This window comes from Podarcis cretensis (genome assembly GCF_951804945.1).
Source record: "Podarcis cretensis genome assembly, chromosome: 10".
Taxonomy (NCBI): Eukaryota; Metazoa; Chordata; class Lepidosauria; order Squamata; family Lacertidae; genus Podarcis; species Podarcis cretensis.
This window is the reverse complement of record NC_137179.1, coordinates 39,507,694-39,520,748: the sequence shown is the minus strand read 5'-3', so window position 1 is coordinate 39,520,748 and position 13,055 is coordinate 39,507,694. Positions and strand designations below refer to the sequence as shown.

At 39.5% G+C, this 13,055-nt stretch overlaps 1 protein-coding gene across 3 annotated transcripts in view; it reads right to left on the bottom strand.

Annotated features, from left to right (window-relative positions):
• MGAT4C (MGAT4 family member C) overlaps positions 1 to 13,055 on the bottom strand; it is a 323,932-nt gene that overhangs the window by 133,456 nt on the left and 177,421 nt on the right. The window contains exon 1 of one of the 3 annotated variants that reach the window (XM_079991839.1): positions 3,057 to 3,190. The exons of the other annotated variants lie outside the window; for them this stretch is intronic. The gene's annotated coding sequence lies outside the window, so the exon portion shown is untranslated. Of the gene's footprint in view, positions 1 to 3,056; positions 3,191 to 13,055 lie in introns of those variants that run through there. 3 annotated transcript variants of the gene reach the window in all.

The following is a 13,055-nucleotide window of genomic DNA, read 5'->3' as shown; positions in this document are numbered from 1 at the left end:
AGCCTCAAGTGACAGAAATGGGCACAGGAGTACCTGGATTGAGGGTGTGGACAAAGTGCTTTGATCAGTCAAGGTGACCACTTGTGTTCTGGACCTTTGTCCACCTTGACTGATAAAAACTAGCAAGGAGGGGACAGCTGGCTAGACCAGGAAGGTGATTAATGCCTCCTTGTGAGAGGGGGTGGTCCCTGCTTGCTTGAAGGCGGCAGTGGTAAACCCATTCCTCAAGAAACCCTCCCTGGATTTGAACATCTAAGTCATTACTGGCCAGTTGTCACGCTCCTCTTCTTGGGCAAGGTTCTTGAATGGGTGGTAGTGGACCAGATTCAGGAGTTCTTGGAGGAAATCGATTTTCATCTAGATCCTTTTCAATGGGCCCAGTTTTGTTTATGTATCTTGTTTTTAGATTGTAAACTTCCCTATGGTCTTCAGATGAAGGATAGTATATGAATTAAATAATAATAGAACAACATCTGTGGAAAAGATGTGGAAAAGGTGGATTTTGAGGAGGAATTTGAAAGAAGTGATATCACACATGTTTTTGGAGTGGGTTGGCAACAAGTTTAATTTCTCCCAGTCTGAAGAACTACACAATGTTTTAAAGTTTTAATATATTAATGACCAGCTGTTTTAATTGTGTGGTTTTCTTTTAACTGTTTGCCACTCTCAGAAACCCTTGGGGTTGAAGAATTATAGATTCAAATGGTTGTACATTGAAAGTTACCCCAAGGGTCATCTAGTCCAACCCTCTGCTGTGCAGAAATCACAGCTAAATAACCCCTGATGGATGGCCATCTAACCCATTTTAAAACTTCCAATGAATAGTAAAATGTTTGTTCTCTATTTATTCATCTCATAAAATTTATACACCACTTGATTGTTCAAAAATCTCAAAGTGGTTTACAAAAGATAAAACAATAATATCAAAAAAAAAACTTTAAAACATACACAAGTTAAAATACTGAAACAGATTTTAATCACCTCAATTTTCTAAGTATTTGGCTTATCTAAACAGGACTTTTTTTTAGCAGGCATCAAAAAGAGCACAGTGGAGGCACCTCACCTGCTGGATCTCAATAGTAAAGGAGTTCCAAAATGTAGGCACTAAACACTAAACAATTGAGTTCTTACCAATACAGAATTGGTATTATAAATATGCATGTGTGAAGGAATACAAAAATATACATTTGTAGTTGGCAGAAATTATCAGTTTAGCTTGACAATAAAAGATCCATCTATAGGGACTAAGTTTGGATGTGCAATGGTTGTCTCCATGAACCCATGCCCATTTAAAGCAAATGAAGATTACACTATTGCTTGCCATTTCCAAAGGGGTGTGTCTGTGTGTGTGTGTGTGTGTGAGAGAGAGAGAGAGAGAGAGAGAGAGAGAGAGAGAGAGAGAGAGAAAGGGAGTAACCATCCACACAGAAAACCTGAGATTTGGGAATATGAAGAATCAATCACTACACACCTAAATTCAATCTGCATTCCCATTTTCAGAGTTGTGTGAGTCTTCTGTGTTTAAATAGTCATCCATAAGTGCCTTTGATTGTTTTTGCTATATAAAGAATGGGAAAAGTTGTTCAGTCACTGAAGTTTCTGTCCTAATCTAAGACTATCTACAATTTCATTCACTTACTATTTCATTCACACATGGCATTGTTTGGGCATGTATGCAGCAAAAGAGCTAGATCAGAAGTGGTAAGTAATCAGAGTTACTGTTAAAGCACTTCTGAGATAGAAAAAGAAAAAAATGTAAGCAAATACAGGATAGGCAAGAAACCCATACTATCTTTTAAGAAACTCCTGAGCTGAAAGTCAGCACATCTCCTATATTACTGATACTTTAACACAAATCTGAGACATGTAGACAGGTGATGAAATTACAAATAGTACAATAAGAATGAGTTTTATGAGTGCATGCTATCAGAGATTATTGAAATTAGAAACAATAAAGACAGATGTTAAGTGGTAATAGTCAGTGGATTCCAATCATTCCCATCTAAACAACTGTCATCAGCTTTTATATTAACCTCAACCTGTTATTTAGTTCTTCTCATTATGCACATTATTTGACTACTTAAACTGGTTATTGGATTGTTCATACAGTAGCCCTTCAACTCCCTCAGTCAATTAAACCATTATTGTATCTGATTTGTCAGAGTCAGTGTCACTGCTAATCTCCTAAATCCACATCAGTTCCGGAGCTTTACATGTGCTTACTATCTTGCAAAAGAGGGAAGGCGTATAAGCAGGACCCCACAGGGAACAGCCACAGAGCTGAACAGCAGCTCTACTCTGCCCAAGATGGGCACAATTATACATTTTTATACCAGACCAAAAAAAAGTAATTATCAGAGAGAGAGAGAGAGAGAGAGAGAGAGAGAGAGAGAGAGAGAGTGCGTGCACACACACACACACAGAGACAGAGTAGATCAATATTTTATTGCTGACATCAAGTTGTACAATCTGTGTGTTTCTCATTTCCTTATTCCACAACAAATGAAAATAAGTGCACACAACTTAATCTTGGAATCAGGATAATCTAAATATTAGCCTGTGCTGCTAATGCAGAAGTATACACCAACACAAAACTATTCCGGAGCATTTTAAAAGTTTGATCTGATCTCAAATTCTCTGTCTTCCTGCACAAGTGGATAGTAGCAAAACCTTTTTTATATACCTCTTCCCCCTTCCCCTAAATGCTAAACGTCTATACATAAAAAGGGGAGAAGGACGGTAAATTATTGATCAGGGTTACAGCTTCGTCAATCCAGTGCTAAATCTTAAAACACCCACAGGCTGGCATTGCCATTCTATATTGTAAAGTAGAATTCCAGCCAGTCAGTAAGATAAGACACACACACATACACACACCACACACGTGCTTTTCTCCCCCTTTAAATAACACCCTTCTTTACATAACAAAGGCTGCAGCTTACATATTAAAACAGCACAACCCCCTGGATTCTAAATACGGTTCCCTTCCCCGTACAGGTTTGATCCATCATCTCTTTTTCTGAAGAAAGAGGAAGTAAAACAAAAGAATCTCTTACCACAGGAGTAGAGAGAAAGCAATTCGTTCAGCTACATCCAACAGGCTTTGTGCATGCAGGCAGCATGAGTGATTCTTGGGCCTCACACAAAAGCAAAATAATTGGCTCTCATGAAGAGATGTAAACATCCATCATAATGGCACTAGTACTGAAGCTGAAAGCTACCTCAGCTGTTCTATGTACTCTGACTGGGGGATGATGTCACAAACATCAACTGGGTGTACTCTCATTGGCTTCTGTTACCTGGAATCATATCTTAACCCTAAACTGTCAGATGCACATTTCAGTGTGGATCTCTGTTCCTTGGGAGAGGGATAGGCAGCAATCTCCAATTCTGGGAGAGACAGAGTAGCTGGCAGGTGCACATTGATTAAAAATGGGAAGGAGAATGTGTAAAAAATAAAATATATATCTACATCTATATACCCAAACTAATTTGCCTAAATTATTAAATTAGAGCCCTTGGGAACTGCATTTTCATAATCTGTTTACTAAATGGCAGTAATCATCAAAATATTGTACAGAAAGGATATTAAAGGAAAGGTTAATGAATACAGCATCTGGAGGATTCAACCATAATAGGCTTACATTGTCTCCTATTGTGCCCAGGCTTTCTGATAGATATACGCTTGGAAAAAGGGGGAGGATGTTTTGCTTTGTTGAAGCAAGCTTTGGAGTTACATTGATTTTAAAGTTTTAAAAGATACATTGTGTGCCTAAATAATACATATATACTGATCTCTAAATAGGAAGTAGAAATTTGGGCATTCTGTAGTGAAATAGGAATGCAAGATAATGCTTTGATTATGATAATTTATACTGAGGAGCTAAATATGTTATAATACTGGCAATCAGACAAAAATGTGATTTTAAAGCCAATTATAAATGATTTGTATTTCTCTTTTAAAACTCTCAAAAATGCAATTTTCAACTACATTTGACATAATCATTGCAATACTTTAAAAAGTTATTAAGCTACAAAAACACACACACACTTAAATATTTTCCTTCTGTTGCCAAGGTCTACCCCATTACATTTATCTGAATGGAATAAAGCCTGTATTGAATAAAACATACAACACTCCAATATATTTTTGAATTCAGAGTTTCCTTTTCAAAAGCTTACAACTATCCTTATTCTCTGGGAAGAAAAACCTTGAGCTGAACACAGCAAAGATGGAAAATATTATAGGAGTTTGGGAATTAACTTGATAAACTACTCTGCCTTTGCCTTGTGGTCCTTTCACAAAGTTGTAAAGACTTGGGAGATTAAATTCTGGGGACTTAATAAACAGCAGCTCTGTGTGGAGATCCAGACACTGGCCTATTAGTCAAAATGTACTTTAGGCCAAAGTGAAAACCTCTGCTCATTTATTTCTGCCTCAAAACATAGGAGTTCAGATGGAAATGTATAGAGGGGGTGGGAAAGATCCATTGCCATGCAAAGTGACATAAGACTGAATTACAGATCAGAAAGATGAATTTGGACAATGGGAATGCCAACTTTGGTTTTGTTCATGATTAATGGTAAAGGTAAGACCCAATAATTGCTAAGGAGATATGAGTCATGAATAAAAGAATTATTTATGAAGTAAAATCTGCTTAGGCATATAACATGTATAAATTATATTCCTCTGAAAATTTAATGCTATAAATAGCCAAGATCAAGCAGAGAGGCTCTCTGTGATAGAAATCTGACTGTGTACTTTAGGTCACTCAGCAACACCTTCTAAATTTCTAACCCTAACCCTTTATGAAAGGAGGTTTAACATCTCCTGTTTGTAAGACTTCTATACCAGGCAATGTGTTTTCTCCTTTGAGTAGCTACTCTTCCCTAAGGTTGGGTGAGTATTCAGGTCACTCCACAATTAGGAGCGACCCCCCCCCCATCTAATGGATCATGCTTGGATCAGGACAGAGATATATGAATTATATCACATGACTATGAACCTTCCCAAGCATGATTTGCTACTACTTACAGATGTAAGAAGGCAAACATTTCCATTCTATTCTGTATTCATCATATGCAATGTTGTTTCCATTCCCCTGCAGATCAACTCCCACCAAAAACTACATTCTATCCTGGTTCCCACTAAAGGAAGAACTGGAACTGAATGGAAGATTCTTCCCAAATGCTTTTATGCTCAAGTCACTGCAATACATATGCAAAAACACAGTTCAAAAGCTCAGCAGGCAATACACATCTCTACTCAAGGCATGGATAAACAAAGGCACAGCAGGTGATGTGACTACTCAAAGCAATGACACATATCCTGAAATCCCGTTATAAAGGAATGGGGCAGGCACAGCTTAACACGGCAAAAGTTTCTGTTCCTTAGCAAGCAATCTAGTACTTACATTGTAGGCTGGATCTGAACCTGAACCTGATCCTTCTGTCCATGCCTCTCTGTTGACCCAGGTAACAGAGAAGACATCTCTGTCTCTTAAGAGGTGGAGGATGGAGGTGCAGTACCCCCTCTGAAAAGGCAGGGCTAGACCCAGTGTCCCACACCTCTGTAGGCAGAGAGGGTGGAGAAAGAGGCCCAATGGAAACATCTGAGACTGACTGGCAGCTGTGAAGAGGGAAGGAGGGGCTGGTGGCTCATGTCATTGAGACTGGCAAGGTGTGAGAGCAGATGGAGTGGTGGGCACCCACCCAGAATCCTCAGCATCAGATACCCCTGGATCAGGCAGTGGCCTCTCTAGCCCGCTAGAGACATCTTCTGGGTCCTCTGCAATTCTCTCCCACTGGGCAACATCCTAACTCAGTCAGCCCATTATTTATCTCATGGTCTGATGTGGCAAAATTATGAAAGTTACATGAATTGAGTAAGTTATGTTGTCAATACACAATTCTCCATTCATTTTAATGCAAAGAAAACGCAATAGAGAATGGGGCTGGGGACATAATCAATTGCATAACATTTGCGGAATGAAAGCAACAAGGCAGTAAATACCAATTGTTATTTCTGTTAAATTGATTTCCATTCCAAACCATGGGACAAATATACAAACAGTGGCAATTTCCACTTCTGTTTTCTTGGGACATTTCACACACACATATATGAATATTCATATATATATCCCTTTAATGTATGTTATGATTGTTGTGATGGACCACCATGTCCTGGGTTCAAATGCCCATTTGGCCATAAATCCCACTTGGTGACTCCTTTCTCTCAGCCTGACGTAACTCACAAAGTTGTTTTGCGGATAAAAATGGGGATATATACATAATAATAAATAAAATGCATAATGATAAATTGTATGGCTATAATGATGGCTACACCCAAACAGCTGCTCCAAGCAGCTAGAAAATGATTTTAAACAGCAAAAACGTAGAAAGACAGAAAGCCTTTGGGCCACCTCCTAAATGCTTTATATTTATATTCCGTTCCCCTACATTTTGGAAGTGCATAGATTATTTTAAGCATTTGCCCTAAAAAGATCTGCATGGATATTTGACAGTGAATTTACTGGTCTACTCCTGTGCAAGAGACACAAACCAGATTAAGACCATTTGGCCCATTGCTTTCATTAAGACCAGCATGCCAGGAGAGGAATTTGAAAGAGGTAATTGGGTATGTGCACAGGATGGCCAATCACCTGTCCTCTCCTGCCTCCCTCCCTCCAACGAAACAAACAAACAAAAAACCCTACTGACCATTTGGTTTCACGTTGCTTTCAGCTGGTTGCCAGAAAAAATTCTTTTAAAAAAGCACACCACAATTCCTTAGGTGAATAACCTGAGCTCTGCCCCTAGACATGCCAAAGTTGTTAGGTTCTGTCCTTAGACCAGCTTTTAGGGGTCTTACCTGGCCTTGGCAGTTCAAATAATTTGTGTGCAGCACCAGGCAGCTTGGTCTAGCCATCATCTGAATTGCACAGTGCCCATAGTATCACATCACTCAAGAGTATTCTTGAAAATAAACATAGCAGCTACTGCTGGGAGCTTTAAAATGGAGAGGAAGCACTCAGCTGGTATTAGCAGTGGGTCCTGCCAAGCCATTGGGACCTTGAAAACTGCCCAATAATACCAGATACTTATGTCAGCCCTGTCTGGACCTATTACCCAAACCTGTGCTGTCAGACACAACAAAAACTGTTCACATGTGTCCATGGCTCCACTGCTGAACTGATTCTGGGCCCTGTCCCCTCAGGTGCCACTCAGAAGAACTGCAAGATCTTTCTTTGGGAAGTTGGCAACCTTGTTTATGAACACCAATGGCAATGAAAAAATGTAATCACTGATGGGGGCAGGGGAGATGAAGATCAACTCCAGGTGCCAGAAATGTGAGCCTAACACATATTGGAGATTTCCTTCTTCAAGGATGTGATTTTAACACCAGTTCTCAATACCGTGCAGTAACATGAATAAGAGGTCATCAGGAATTAAACTTTAGCAGCCTGAGTTCTTCCTGTCTCCCCCCTCTCTCTCCACCTCCTCCATTCATGCAAATTGTCTTCATCAAATAGTCTTTAACTGTAAGCAGTCTTGAATCTCATCAGGGAAAAATGCAGGGTATAAATAAATACATAATAATAATAATAAAAGGAGGCTGGTCTGCTAAGGGCTACTACAAAATAGCCCTCCCAAGGAGAATAGCAAGCCTAATAATATTATTAATAATAATAATAATAATAATAATAATAATAATAACCCAAATCTCAAATCCAGGTACTCTTTCGTGCCCCACAAACATTTTATAATTCTATTTGAATTTTGAGAACTGCTGCAAACATTTCTGTCAATCTACTGTTCTCTGACCAACCTAGTCTCTGGAGACAATCCTAATAGAGAAATATAGCTATGGAAAAGATTCCCTTCTCACGCATCTCTAAACAGAAAAACCATGCAGCTTATCAGACTACCGGAAAGCCAGCCCAACATGGAAGGCTCCTCCTTGAACCTTCTTGCCTTAAGTCTCCACCCCTTGTCCCCAAATTTGGCCACCTTTGGTCAATGATGTGAGCAATGCATGGCACAAAGGAAACAAAAATAAAAAGGCCATGGGGGGGGGAGTTACAGCTTTAAATCACAAGCTTATACATCTTCTTGACATTAACAGAAATGACAATTTATGAACAACACAATGGAAATATTGATGGTTATAGAAAGAACTGGCTGGAACAAAGCTTAATGAAGCAGACATCTCATGATCATAATCAGTGCAGTGAGGAATCAACACAGCAAGTTTACATGGCCAACAAGGGAATTAGCAGCATTTCAGTTGCCTGAATTGAAGGGAACATGAAAATAATAATAAAAATAATGGGCTGCCAAAGCTCTATGTCTCCTCTATGCTGTAACTGCATACTAAAATTCAGAAATAGCTGCTAGCTATTTTCTTCAATTGACCGCTTGAGTGAAAAGCAAATGTAGAAACACTTAAAGTAGTTCAGAAAATTTTTAGCCATATTATCTCAGGTTTTTGGGGTATTTTTTTTACGTTATAAAAATCAGAAGAACCTGATATATTGTATTAAACAAAATACAGTGCACATTCCTATTATACTTGTATAATGGGAAAGAGTTTTTTTGTTTTGTTTTTTTCAGATTAGGTTGTGCTGATGTGAGTCTACACTGTAACATAGTATATAAGAAAATCAAATGATTCCTTCCCCCTTTCCTTGCCTGTGGCCAAATACACTACTTCTGCCTGGATAAAACATATAAAGAAGTAATGTATCAAAATACAGGAAATGGTTTACAATGTAATGGTATGGAAACATGGGCCATGATGCAATTAACACACACACACAAACAATTAAGCACTTGATTTCAAAGGGAAACTTAAGCAAGTGCTTAAAACTAACCCATTGAAATCAATAGGGCTTTACTCAGGAGCAAGCCCCTCTGAACACAGGGCTTGCTTCTGAGTAATCATGCAGAATTTTTTTTTTCTCTACCAAGTGTGTTGGTGTATTATGCCCTCAGTTTTTTAGGAGTGAATATGTCACAGGAGTTGAAACAATTTATTTGCCTGACCCTTTATTCAGGTATACAAGTTTAACGACCAAAGCAATCCACAATAAAAGGTTCTGGTTTGCACTGATTAAATGAAAAGGTTTGTTGCATCCTAAGTCAAGTGCAATTGCGAACATAATCATATCATGTTTCAGCCGAGTCACCAAATGGCTCCTTATCTGCTCATTCACAAGATGGCACCTCTATTGACATGCTCATCCTGACCATTTAAAAACAAAAGTGGATAATTTCTAAAAAGCTCTTTAAAAGGATATGATTTCATATAGATGCCTTTGTAGGCTCTTTTATATGTTATGATCATTTAAAGCTGCAGGGCTGTGAGGCCACAAGTCACTGAAATAAATGGATCAGATGTGCAGTCAGAAAATGTACACATTGTCTCTTCAAATGTCAATGGCAGCCCTCTCCAGTTCCCATCGGTCCTAGCCAGCATGGTCAACTGTCAGGGATGCAGGTTTTCCTAACTTGGTTTGTGCAAATTAAATGCATCCCACTAGCCACAAACTTGGACCTCTCAGATAACTTTGCCCACATCTTTTTTTTTCTGGATTCCCAGGCACAAAGCAAAAGCTGGGTGCTTATTGAACTCATATGGCAGCTCATGAGTACTAACCATTATAGTGATTCTATGCTTCTACAGACAGAGGCAACATGGTTCAGAATATCAGTTTCTGGGAACCACGGGAGGCAAGAATGCTGCTGCGCTTAGGTCTTGCTTGCACACTTCACATGAGCATCTATTAGGCCCAATGCCTCATGAATATGGTGGCAAATATCATTGTAGCCTTGGAAATTTAACTTTAGCATGGCTTGCCATCAGCACTTTTCAGCAGGTTTCTGCACTGAGACCACAGCAGAGTCTCCTTTAACTTGGTTTCTTTTAAAGCATCTAATCTTTTTAAAAAGTCATTACTATTAAAAGTCTGCCTTCTTGAAATTAGCATTTTCTTTCATTCTTTATATTTACGTGGCTGCAGTGTTTGATCCTATCAGAGAACTAGACTTCCCCGTTTCTAATTTGATTTCCCCTGCAGCAAGTCTTATTAATTTCTTCTATATAATATACTGAACGACCCCGTGACTTTTTTCTCTCTCTAATGCATTTTGTGCTGTCTTCTTCAAAATATTCCAGCAGCTTTCACAGTTCAATGCTAGTTCATTTTATTCTGGAATCTCCTTGTCATTTTACTGCTCAATGGGCAACAGGGAGGACTATTTGAGGAGGGGGCTGCCAGTCAAAATAGACAATACTGGTATAGATTTACAAATAGTCTTTATGGCATAAGGCCTTTGTTCCTAGTACATCAATAAGGTGCCGTCTCTATTGTATGTTTTTAGCACATCAAAAATATTTACCTGGGAAAAGTCTGTGAAATTTCACACCACTGTGTTTTACATTATGATTATGTTTTACTAGGGACCTGCCCTGTTCACATTGCTCACCAATCTCACCTGCCCCTTACCCCCGGCCAACCTACTCCTCCCTTTACACCTCACCCAAACCTGCCATTCTCTCACAGTTGCTTCAAGCCCCAGAGCTCCTTCAAGCCACCTTCCCCTCATGGCAGGCTAATCTTATGTTCTTCCATTCTTATGCTTTTTAGAAGTGTACTTTATGGGTTTTATTGTCTGCTATACGTTGAGCCTATAGCACAGGGGTGAGGACTCTCAGGCTGAGTTGGACTGGATGAATGTGGCCTACTAGGCCTCTTTAGCCAATCCTTGGGAATTTCTGAGGGCACACCCAACTCTAGTCCTGCTCCATGTCCTTCTCAAATGACTGAAATATGTCCTTTAACTGTGATAATGACTCTTGGTTGCCTTGATGGAATATGGAGAGATGGGGGGGGGGGGCTTTGGTTTTCGCATGGTGAAATGTATCCTACTGTAGAAAGGTAAGAGTCGCATCCATTGCTCTGCTCACTTTTGCCTCTGACCCAAACCAAAACTTCCAGAAGTTTGCTTGAAAGGGAATACAGCCCTCAAACTGAAAAGGTTTCCCTATCTCTGATATAGAGAAAATATGTTTTTGGGTGACTAATAAACACAGTGCTTTTGCAGATCAGCTGTTCCTGTTAGATAACTGCTTGGGGGGAAACCACACCTTCCAAAACGGATTTGAAAGATTGAGGCAAATTGTAGGCACAGAGAGTCTAATTTGTAAGCAAGCATAGTATCTGAGACTGAACAAAGCCAATATGAAAGTTTCTACTCCTTTTTACTATGGAATCTTCTTGAAGCCTATAGGATCTTCTGCAGTATATGGAATGCAACCAGTAATAGTATGTGCACTTAATTACTACACCTATCTAGTCTGAATAATTTAGGTACAATGTGTTTTGCATGCTGTGACTGCTCTAATTGGTCACAGACATTGCTTATGCTCCCAAGCTCTTTCATGCAATCCTTTTCACTCTACATGCATTATTCAGCATCTGGTGGCAATAGTTGAAAGTCACTCATTATGCAAAAAAGATAGCAAACCCCAAATTTGGAAGGATTAAGCCGGAAATAGTTCCATGCTTTCTATGTAAAATAATCAAACGGGTCTCTGGTCACCCATCGAAACAGGATTCCTTCCCTTCCCTTCCCTTCCCCACACACTTCTGATTACAGATCACTTGCATCCACCGACAAATTGTAAGTCCTATTAGCAACGTCATTCTTTGCCTAAGGGTTCTTTTGGTGCCAAAATGGTTTGCAGAAATACAATAAAAATTAAGGGGGACCTAAATGGAAGTCAGGGGCACTCAAAATACCTCACTGAGGACTGAGAAAGTTGACTGGCTGTTGGAGGGAGAGAAAAATGGAAAACCAGGAAACATCCTGTATGAGGGCAAAGTTGGCTTACTGGAAAACTGAATAGGAGCACTGCACAGTATAATGTTCATTTTAGCCCCTGCTCAGCTAAAACATTTGAAGAATTTAAGAGGAATAAAAAATAGTATTGTTAAAGCCAATTTTATCTGGGCACATTTTTCATGTTTATAAAATTATCCTGAGTTTCTTCTAAAGCCTTCACCTTTCCTCTGTCATCATGATCTAGGTTCCAGAGGCAATGTAAGAGCAGAGGAAAAGAAAAAGGCTTCCCATGGTTGTTAGGAAGCTGAGGAGCGCCATTTTATTAGGCAGAGTGAGGTGGCTGCCTCAAGAAACGGGTACTGGGAGCAGGGACAGAGCAGTGGTGAGTTGTGGCCTACCTTGAATGATCTGCCCTCAGATTTGGTGGAGGTTGCTGTCTGGTTGATAGTGCTGAAGTAACAGTCAATTTCCACCCTAGGTAGGAACTAGGAGAATTCATTTGCCTCAAGCCAGCCCTAGTAAGAAGAGATGTCAAAGCTTGTTGTTGACAATAACTATGGGTTTATATGCCAGCTAACAGTGAAGAGGGGGGTGTACCAAGGTGTAGAAACAGACATGGATAAGCTGTGGTTCTTCATATATTGTTGGAATACAACTCCCATCAACCCCCACCAGCAATGGACAGGGAAGATGGGATCTGTAGTCTAAACATCTGGAGGGCCACAGCATAGCCACTTTAAGAACTCTTCAAAAGTGGTTTACCTGGAAGAGCGGATTCACGTGACAAATGTCTGCCAGCGACTGACACTTCCATTTGCACTTAGCAGTTCTAATGTGTTCTAGCTGTCCACCTCATCTGGAAAGCCAAACATGCTGAATGCTGCAAAATTGACTTTATTTTGTCAGAAACAAAGAGAGAGATGAGTTTTCCAGTGAAAATAGGCCACCTCTTCCCCATTCTGCGGAATGCATTGATGTTGATCGTTATTTTTTTGTTCCTTACTAAAAAATGAACAACAAAATGTTTTATAGCTGCGATTCTAAATGGATCACCCAGAAATAATAACATAGCCAAGAGCAGCTGACATACGTATGTATGATATCACTGAATTAATTGTAGTTTATATTGCCTGTGTTTGTTGCTGCGTTTTTTTGTGTGTGTGGGTTTTATTTATATTTTTCCAAAGTCTGCTGTTCCATTCTATTTG